The sequence below is a fragment of the Carlito syrichta genome, unplaced genomic scaffold (assembly GCF_000164805.1).
Source record: "Carlito syrichta isolate Samal-C Ts95f unplaced genomic scaffold, Tarsius_syrichta-2.0.1 Scaffold311830, whole genome shotgun sequence".
Taxonomy (NCBI): domain Eukaryota; kingdom Metazoa; phylum Chordata; class Mammalia; order Primates; family Tarsiidae; genus Carlito; species Carlito syrichta.
The window spans coordinates 8,014-19,141 of record NW_007255926.1 but is presented as its reverse complement, the minus strand read 5'-3'; positions in this window follow the sequence as shown (position 1 = coordinate 19,141).

Below are 11,128 nucleotides of genomic sequence, written 5' to 3'. Positions count from 1 at the left end.
TTAGGAATGCACCCAAGCTCACAGTGGCCTCTGGGCCTGTTGGCACCATCCCTTAGTATTCCCTTGTTTCAGGCATCCGTCACTGCACATGTGAGGGAAAGTCAAGGTTGTTTACACCTTGCCAGGTGCTAGTTAGGCTTATTGGTAAGGGTGGGGTTGAGGAATCAGGGGAGAATAGGCAGAAGTTAAGAAAATTCTAGAAGAGCCTAAAGTGTTTCCATGAAGTGCTTTTAGAACCACTCCCCCAAAAGTTTGAATGGATAGTCTTCTCAAACACTCATCATATTTCAACTCTACCAGTGATCATGTGAAAATAAATCACACTTAAGTAGCAATGTACTAAAGGTTCCAAGTTCAGAATATGCACAACTTCATAAAGGTGGAGAAAGACTAGTGACAAGGAAGATTGGCTCAAGAAAGGGCCACCGATAAATGAACCCATAAGCTTTCTCTAGGCTTATGGTTCTGACTTATGTACAGATGAAGCAGAATTGTGAACAAGCTTTAGAAAGAACTCACAAAGAAGGGTTCCCACTTATTTAAATATTCTCTTAGCACAAAGTTTCTATGGAGCATGGAAGAAAATTTATTTTGAACATAGTGACTTTGTGTTGGCACAATGTTTTTACTGAATATTATTTCAAGCTATGGCTTTTATGTTTTCCTGCTCTCTTTGACTGATATTTAATGAGTACATTTTAAAGAACATTTTTCCTATTTTATAGCCAGCGTGCTAGCTCTAACAACCGAAAATTTGTAAAACTGTTCAGTATAGGCCTTCCAACATGGTTCCATCAGTTATATGCCAATAAATAACAGTGATTTCAAGGATGATTAATCATAATCATTATAAAGCACTTTGGCCAAACCAACATCTGTTTCCATGGATACGGCAGCTAGCCATCACGGTTCTGTAATTTATATGTTTTAGTTATTGTTCCCAGATGACTATGAGGACCATTCTACACAATATGACCTTTTAACTTTAGGCCCCAATGGGCTCTGTGGTTTACATGCAGCCTGGAGTCTTTTTGAGACATTTTTGTTGAAAAATGTTTGGAGAGCTGAAGAGATGAAGCAGGATTTCAAAGGTCTTCCCATCATTGCTTCCTTAAAGAGGCAACGTGAAGAAAAGGACGGTGGTGCAATGTCAGCAGCAAGGAACTAATAGGGTTGATGTTATTGTCAACAAATCAGAGAGCTACGGACTTGCACTGGGGAAACTGAGATGCAGGAGGTTGGGATGGCTCACTCCAGGTGACATTGACATTGAGTGGAAAGCTGATTCATATCTGGGTCTCCTGACTTTAAGGCCTGGGCTCATCTTTTCTTCAGTTATTTTAGTCAAATATATATGTGTGTGTATATATGTATATTAAATTATTTGATTTTACATTCAAGGGGTACACTTGCTGGTTTGCTACATGAGTGTATTGTTTGATGGTAAGGTTTGGGCTTCTATTGAGATGGTACCCAATGGGCGGACCTTTAAAGGTCCTCAATGTCTGTTTTTCTTTTTTTTTTTTTTGAGTTGGAGTCTCACTCAGTCGCCCAGACTGGAGTGCAGTGGCCGCTTCCGGCCACCACAGCCTTGACCTGCTGGGCTCCGGCGATCCTTCCGCCTCAGCCTTCCAAGTAGCCGGAATTACAGGTGCGCGCTACCACGCCCGGCTGATTTTTTGATTTATTGTAGAGATGAGGTCTCGCTGCCCAAGCGGGTCTCGAACCCGCGGGCTCAGGAAATCCACTTACCTCAGCCTCCCAAAGGTACGGGATTACAGGCTGAGCCACCGAGCCTGGCTGTCTGTTGTTTTGTTCTTTATGCCAGGATATATTTTATTCAGTTATTTATCAAATGAATGAATATTGAACTATAGTAGGTGCCAAGCTCCTGGCCTAATGCTGGCAAGTTACTGGAAAGTCAATGCAAGGTCAAAACCCATCCTATTTTCTGCCCATGTGGCTTAGAAAGAGGTTATTGAGGGAGGCTGACATTTGGCAAGTATTCCCACAGGCAATGGACAGTTAAACTGTGACAAGTTTTGAGTAGGTGAGATCTATCATGCCCTAAGGACCTGCACTGGGCATTAGGTCTGGTTCTAGAGGTAAGAACAGGCTTCTCTGGGGCAGTGCCAACTGAGCAGAGATCTGAAGGAGGAATTAACTATGGGACAATCAGAGAAAGTAGCATGTCAGAGAACAGCGTGTGCAAATGCCCCGTGGCAAGAGGAAGCAAGGTGAGTGCTAACACTAAAAGAAATGTGATAGAAGTACAAAAATCTGGGACAAGGTGATCCAAGACCTGATTATGTAAAACCTGTGTAGCTCACAATGAAAAATTATATCTGTATTCTAGTTACAGTAAGAACTCACCTACAACAGCGAATCTTCATGGGGTTGTATCAGAATCAGAAGCAAAATGTGGGGACTGGTGGTTGGGGCCTCTCTAGTTTAGAGGGTAGAAACATGCTTTGGTCCTTTGGCCCTTTAAACACCTTCTGAATTTGTTCCACTCATTTCTGCTGTGAAAGCTGAATGCTGAGAAAAGCAGGACAGCTCTGAGGTCTTGTCCATCATTGGCTAGTCTGGTATTACAGGCTGTCCAGGATTCTGGTCTCTTCTCTGCAGAGTAGATACGTCATGCGGTGGTCTGTTGTCTTGGGGTTGAAAGAACAGGCATAGTACAGACCTTTCTCTTTCTATATCTAGGATGGATATCTTCCACCTTATTCCACCTAAGGTGGAAGATGTCCATCCTAGATATAGAAAGTGAAAGGTCTGTTCTCTTCAGCTGTCACCTCTCCTTTGAGTGGTCTTGAATTTCCACTCTGTTTAAACACTGCATACCTTAGTAGGTGAAGCGAAAACTTGCCCTGGTTCCTGTCTTCTGAGGCAGGTAGGCTTGATCCGTTTGCTTTCCCCATGCAGTATGTCCCCACTGCGGTCACTGGGTGATCACCTGCCCTGTTCTGACCAACCAGACAAGCTCCTGTCCCCAGCCTGTTAGTGGAAGCAGCAGTACCACTTCAGCATCTGTTACAGGAGGTAAGAGGAGAAGAAAACAGTTTCATGTCATGCCGCAGTATAATTTGTCTTTTCTGAATGTCATCTAAATAAAACCACTCAAGTAGGAATTATTTTGAATCTGGCTCCCTCTCCTTATTATAATGCACTTGTGACTTATCCACATTATCCCACACCAAACGTTTGTTCCTTTTAATTGCTAAGTGGTATTCTATTTCATGGACCTGTTGTGCTGTTTTTTTTTTCTCATCAAGCAGTTTGGGGCAATTTTTAATAATGTTGTATACAAGTTAGCATACAGATTTTTGTGGAGACGTGTTCTTTTCTCTTAGATCAAGGATCTCCAACCCTTAAGGCATGGATGGGTACCAGTCCATGGCCTGTTAGAAACTGGGCCACACAGCAGGAGGTGAGCAGAAGCGAGTGAAGCTTCCTCTGAATTTACCGCCACTTCCCGTCGCTTGCATTACTGTCTGAGCTCTGCCTCCTGTTAAACCAGTGATAGCATTAGATTCTTATAGGAGCATGGACTGTCTTGTGAACTACACATGCAAGGGATCTAGGTTGTACATTCCTTATGAGAAGCTAATGTCTGATGATCTGAGGCGGAGCTAAGGCAGTGATGCTAGTGGTGGGGAGAGGTTGCAAATACAGCTTAACATTAACCATGAGGTTTGACTGCATGGAAACCATGATAAATCAATGGCTTGCAGGCTCCTGTCAAAACCCTATCAGTGAGTGGTAAGTGAGCTGATATACTTCAATTGTACAGCTGCATCTGGTGGCAGGCTTTGACATTTATTTTAGTCCATGCATGACTTGCCGATTATTTTATTTACCACTTCCGTCTGTGCCTCTTTTTTAAATGGTGAGTTGTATGCTTATTTCATTTTATACTATGATATAATAATAATCGACCTAAAAGGCACAATAAATGTTATGCTATCGAACGATCCTAAAACCATGCCTTCCCCGCAATCCATGGAAAAATTGTCTTCCGTGAAGTCAGTCTCTGATGTCAAAAGATTGGGGACCGCTGTCTTAGATAATTGGTTGGCAAATAATCGTTACCAAAGTGATCTTTGGAGATCCAATGATACTCATGACATATTAAGGAGATGGAATTTTGAAGAGTGGAACAAGAGATGGATGTTGGGACAAACTTTTCCAAACATCAGTCTAACTTCTGCCTTATGATTCTTCAATTGGAGCTACTAGGAAAAGGTAACCTGTAGGGTCCCTTGGGCGACATTAATTTCTCCATTTCCCTATAGCAGAACTAGACGAAGGGATAGAGGTAATTGTTCATGGTCTAATGTTTGACTAGACAGATTAAGTTCAAGGCCATATTCTTTTCTAGGCTGCTTTCCATAGACTTGTAGATATATTGCTGTTCTGTCTCTGGTGCTGAACCTTTGAGCATCTTTTCATTCCTCTTCAGTGAAGACTCCTCACTGAAAATGCAGAGGCTTTCTAGGAAAACCTACTGGCTGCTATGGTCTCATGCTCTGTTCCTATTGTGAACTGAAATTCTTCCACTAGAGGCATTGATATAATAAAGCTCCACCACTTCTCTCATTCCCTTTGCTTCAGCAGTGCAAACTTGAATATAGCATGCTCTTTTGTTGCTTCATGCCTTTGAACATGCAGTCCCCCCTCTTGTGCTTTTCTGTTCCCCCTCCCAACTGATGGATCTTCCTCTTTCTTTGTAAAGTAATGCTTTTGCATTCATATGGTGTTCTGAACATAATGCGTGACCAATTCATCACAGTCACTTGCACAAGTTATATTTTCATAGATTTTCTCTTCCCATGTCTCTTCCCTGGTGGAGCCTATGTCTTCCTTTGTTCTTTGTGTCTCCAGGACCTAGCTGAGTTCCTTGTGGAATGGATAACACATGGAGCACCAACTGCTGTGGGGGATGGGAGAATGGGAGGGGCTCCTGGGATTTTGCCTAGTTCACCCTGAGGGGATCAACCAAAAAAGTGGGTAAACTGACACCAAGAAACAGGGAGCCTGGCTGTAAAGGCAGAAAGCCAGTAGCTGAATCTGACTGAGGTCATGACTGGGCCATCCACCACCCAAGGGATATGCCAACAGCAAAAGTAATTTGGAATGTGTGTGTGTGTGTGTGTGTGTGTGTGTGTGTGTGTGTGTGTGTGTGTGTGTGTGTATGTGTGTGAGTGAAAGAGACAGAGAAAGAGAACGAGAAAGAGAGAGACAGTCAGACAGAGTCAAACCCTGAGCTTAGATAGAGGGTGAGGAAGGAAACACCAGAACAAGAGAGTCATAGTCCTAGATCAGTGGTCCCCAATCCCCAGTTCAATACCAATACAATATGAACCAAACCAGTCTGCGGCCTGTTAAAAACAGGGCTATACAGCAGAAGGTGAGCAGTGGGTGAGCAAGTGAAGCTTCATCTGCATTTATAGCTGCTCCCCATCACTCGCATGACTGCCTGAGCTCCATATTCTGTCAGATCAATGATGGCATTAGATTCTCATAAGAGTGTGACCCCTATTGCGAATTGCACATGCGAGGGATCTAGATTATGCATTCCTTGTGAGACTCTAATGCTTGATGATTGGAGGTGGAACTGAGGGGGCGATGCTAGCATTGTCTCCCATCACTACCAGATAAGACCATCTCATTGCAGGAAAACAAGTTCAGGACTGCCGCTACCACTGATTCTGCATTGTGATGAGATATATAATTATTTCATTATATATTATAATGCAATAATAATAGAAATAAAGTACCCAATAAATGTTATGTGCTCAAATCATCCTGAAATCACCCTCCCACTCCTCCAGTTTGTGAAAAAATTGTCTCCCACAAAACCGGTCCCAGATGTCCAAAAGATAGTGGACTGCTGTCCTAGATGATGGACTCTGGCATCATTTTCTCATCTCATAAGAAAGATAAGAATTAGCAGAACAGCAATTTGCCCAAGGAGTTGCTTTAGGTAGTTGATAGCAATGTTGGCCCCAAGGATGATGCCTTGTGGTTTCTGGTTTGTTCCGTTACTTCACTGGGGATTACTAGGCTAAGAAGGAGGTATCATGATGCTTTAAGGAAACCAGGGAATCAAGAGAAGGGGGAGAGGCGTTCAAAGGTGTATGACATGACCTCAAATTATAAACTAGGCCCTTTTCAAACTTGTACCTCAGTGAGGCATGATGGTGACTTACTGTTTTTTTTTTTTTGTTTGCTTTTTAAATTTTTGGCAGTTTATTTTATTTAGAAATCATCTGAAATTTAATGAATATCTATTACTTACATAGCAGAATTTTAAGGTTTCAAGTTACCAAAAAGACTTTGGAAACTGTTTTTGCCAGATTCTGTAAATCATAATTATTGTTGAAAGTCCATTTATAAAAATTTTGTTTATCTACACAAGTTTAGTACATGTGATAACTCATAAAACACAGCTGTTTTATTAAACCAACAATATTAAACTAGTCTTATTTGCTAATGATTTCCCAAAGGCTGACTTACTGTTTTGAATAGAACATTTCTGTTTTTAAAAATGTAGTTCTTGGTTAGACAAGTCATTCTGAGGCTGCCCCTTCACTCTTCCCATTCACATAGGAAACAAGTTCTTTGCTTGGTATTTTTATGCAACACTGGGAGATCTTCTGGGCATGGAGTATTGTGCAGAAACGTCTGGAAGCTGGTGATGGTACTCTGGCGCTCCTTGGGCCTGTGAGTGCTGGTGTGCAACCCACCATGACACAAGGTTCTGCCAAGGCAGGGCTGTGGACAATGCTGCCATCTCTTTGCCATCTCAGGTCCCCAGCATGTCATACAAGGGAGAATTTCACTCAGGCTTTCTAACTAGTAATCTTGGGAATGCAAATGGAGACAATAATTAGGCACAATTGTCACCCATCAGAGTAGCAAAAAATGAAAAAGTCTGAAACAGCAAGTAGGGTATGAAAGACATAGCCACCCTATAGAGCAAGTTGGACGTTTCAAAAAAAAGAAAAAGAAACTTAAAAGTGCATGTACATTTCACTTTTTAAATCTGTGTCCTAAAGAAACTCTTCATTTAAAAAAGTTATTATCATTTCTTAAATGCAAAAGAAACTCTTCTAACAGCACAAGTGGACCCAACCTGCAAAAAGCTACTTCTCATTCAGTAGTGTTTGTGAAAGTAAATGACAAAAATACAATAACATATCCTAAAAGAATAAATACCATGGGGCTTGTTCATTTCATGAAATACAATCCAGTGGTAAAAAGGAATGAATACAACCTCTCCACACGATCACGAATAGACTCGAAAACAATATTAAAAGAGAATATTGAAATGACACAGCTTATTTTAATGTAAAAAGCAACACAAAACTAACAGTATGTATAGTTTACCTGTATATATATCCAGGATTCAAAATGGACTGGAAAGTTAAATCGCAAACTACTGAGAAGAGTTGCTTCTGAGGAGGAGGGTGGGAACCTGGTTGGGGTGGGCAAGTAAGTGGTCTCTAACTTGATTTATAAAGGGTTTCTTAAAAAAATTAATATTAACAATGATTGTGTGTGTGTGTGTGTGTGTGTGTGTGAGAGAGAGAAAGAGAGAGAGAGAGAGAGAGAGGAACAGATTTTTAAAATGGTATTCTTTGAGATTTTTTCCTACAATCTCCAAAATATCATTAGTAAAGTAAGCCACCATTATTTACCAACTGGAGGAATTTGCAACATTGAAAATGCATCTTCCTGTATGGAGTGTGATAAGGGATAGCCCAGATTACAAAGGGTTCCAGAAGGTTTTGCTTCAACAGAGTTTGGCATAAGACATGCAAGGGCATGAGGTATGGGCTATAAAATGGGTAGCAGCATCCAGAAATGACCCCTTTGCAAACACAGTTGGATAAATTTGAAGCTGCAAAACGTTTTAAAACAATGTGCCCAAAGTAGGTTTTACATAAAAATTTGCTGAATTGGATAAGCACGATGATCACACCTAATTGCATTTTTAATAGAATTATTCTTTGGCAGCTAGGAAAAGGAAGTTGAAAGGCAAGAAATAAATTATTTCCTACATTAAACCTAAATTTTGGATTGGTCTAGAGTAACAGAAATCGCTTTATTGAAGGGTTTTCTGCTGTTCAACGGTGTGACCACAGAGCAAAAGCACTTAGTGTCTTAGGGGGGAACCAATACACTTATAATTTTGAAAGCAAAAGCAGGATTTACCGAAGTAAACATTTCCATTCAATGATGTTCAGAAAGCCAGACCTCACTGCTGTGATTGTTGGAATGAAAAAAAGTCCAAAGACACTGTAGGAAATCTTTGATTTCTTTTAAACAGAAATGATTGAGTTAGTTCATCTATGATGTGATCATAGGTTTCTGTGTCTCAGAAACCTGCTATTGTTGAATATCATTAAAACTGAGTTTCATTAGTAAATAATTCCAAGGTTTATTAGTAGCTATTTTCAGTGTGATCTTGTATGCATTGTACATCATAGGAGCGGAATCAACACTTGCTGTACCGTAAGGTGTCAAATCAATACTTCCCATATAGAAGTAAATGTATCTCTTTATCCCAGCTTCAATCCATCCCTCACTTTGGTTCCACATAAAACTTCTTAAGGAATCTCCAATGCCATCATTCTTTCTCCTGGAAGTATTCAAGGATATCTCACTTTCCATTGAATTAAGAATAATTTTTTTCCTTCACTTTCAGCAGTGTTGTTTGTAGAGATCAGTGACTTTTAAATACTTTTTTCCCATTTGTGGTAAAATGTATGCCACATAACATTTTTACTGGATTAGCCATTTTGAAGTATGCAGTTCAGTGGCATTAAGTCCGTTCACAATACCACCATTCATCTCCAGAAATCTTTTTGTCTTGGGAAATTAAACTCTGAACCCCGAAAACAAGTACTTCTCACTCTCCCTCATCTAGGTCCTTGGCAACCATCATTCTACCTCTGTCTCTATGAATTTGTCTACTCTGAATACTTCATAAAGTGAAACCATACTATATTTGTCTTTTTGTGACTGGCTCTTCTACTTTGATATAAAATACAACACACACACACACACACACACACACACACACACCAGGATAGCCTTGGAAGCAGCACTTGAGGGAGGTATGGAAAAGTGTTTCCTGTTCTCTAACAGGAATTTCTACGGGAGCTGAAGAGCAAACTTTATTAGTCTGTGCCAATTTTCTTTCCTAACATCACTTCTCACCATTTTACGGCATGCTGGGCCACGTGGCTAAACTTCAGGCTGTTTCCTGAACATTTTCTACCTTTTACTCATTCCTTCCCCTTACCTGTCATATTTCTCCTGTTCAGTTGACCTGCTAATATGTTCTAGACATTACAAGGATTATTTCAAAATTCATGGCCTCCATGAAAGCTTTCTTAATTCCACTTAACAGAAGCACTTTATACTTCTTGTACAACATTTGAAGAATGGGTTATCTGCATACAATTTGTGGGCTTTTGAGCATTAGTTTAGTCTTCTTTGATCTATTATAAGCTTCTCAAGTGCTGAACTTATGACATATTTATGTTGTGTCCTGTACAGCAGCATTCAAATAATAGGTGCTTAGTTAATGTTTAATTATTACCTGACAGAGTATAAAGGTGCTATGGGAAAGTTCACCTCAGTCAGCTATTAACTGACTTGAATTCAATTGCCAGCTTTTCAATTGTCTTACTAAGCCAGAAACTAGGCAAGTGACTTTATAATCTGGGTTCTACATTCTATATGGCAACTTTCCAGAAATCAAGACTGAGGTGTAAAAGTGTACTCGTGTTCATGCTGGTGTGTGGGGAGACCACTTCAATGGCACCGTGTAGCCATAGATGATTGACCTCAAGACTTCTCATTGTTTGGGATCCTGCAAATTTCCTTGGGATTTTCTTTCTGACCAATGTTTCCAGCTCTTCAGAGTCAGGAATACTTTACAGAGAATTGCACAGAATCTGATTGGCTGTGGCCTGGGAGGATTACATGATATCAGGACAGCATGTCTGGACAGGCTGGCATGGTATAGGGTAAAATGGATCTTAAGAATCAGGTGCTTAGAATACTTCACTCCATCTGATTTTTGCCTGAATTTTACATAATTAAGATTTTCACTTCACTTGTTAATTTGCTTCTCTATTCTTTGCCTTTTTCCACAACTCATTTTAATGACCAAAACATACATCGAAACAGTGAGTTAAAATTAAAGACAAATAGAAATTTGAGTCAGAGGAAAATTAAGACTGGAGCTGGGAAATAGGAGGAATGAGAAAATCATAAGTTTTCCTACTGGATGGGTCTTCAGAGTTGTTAGCAATGAACAAGAAATTGGACTCTACATTTCCTGACAGTCCATGTGAAAACAAAAGTTGGTCTGGAACACAGTTTTAATATCTAGGGAAGATAATCATACCAATTTTGGTGAGAAACAAAGACTTCACTAGATTAAATTCTAAATGAAATTGCTCATATCAAACTTCCTCTAAGGGCAGTGGATGATGTTCTCAGAAGTACCACAAGCATCTGTGTGGTTCTAGCATCAGTCCTCAGTAAATGGAGGAGGCCCTATTCTACACAAGCTGCATCTCAAAGGTCAATGTCATTCAAGCCAAGTATGTCCTATTCTGAGGGGCGAGTTTGATTTTAGGGTAAAACCTGACATGCTAAGAAAAACGGAAAGATGATCTCTCAAAAGGTCCTCCATGAATATTTTCTTCTTCAAGCAGGCTTTGGATATGAAGTGAAAAGCACAGAATTCATGCTTGCATTTTTTATGGGCCCATGGGGGATTCTTCATTATTAATTGAAGGTGTGTTATTAATTATTAAAAGACTCTTAGTCACATTGTATGCTACATTATTCTTACCTTTAGCATCTCCACCACCCTTGCCCTTGTCCTCAGATGGTATCTATTTAATAACCTAGTGATATGTACATAGTTGACAATTAATAAACATGAACTGAATCAACAGTTGAGAAAGTAAGCCCCAAGTTTATTTCTCTTTGAAAGTTGAAGAGGAATAAACTTGGGGCTTACTTTCTCAATTGTTGATTCACTCATCATCAGAGAAATGCAAATCAAAACCACATTGAGATACCACCTAACCCCAGT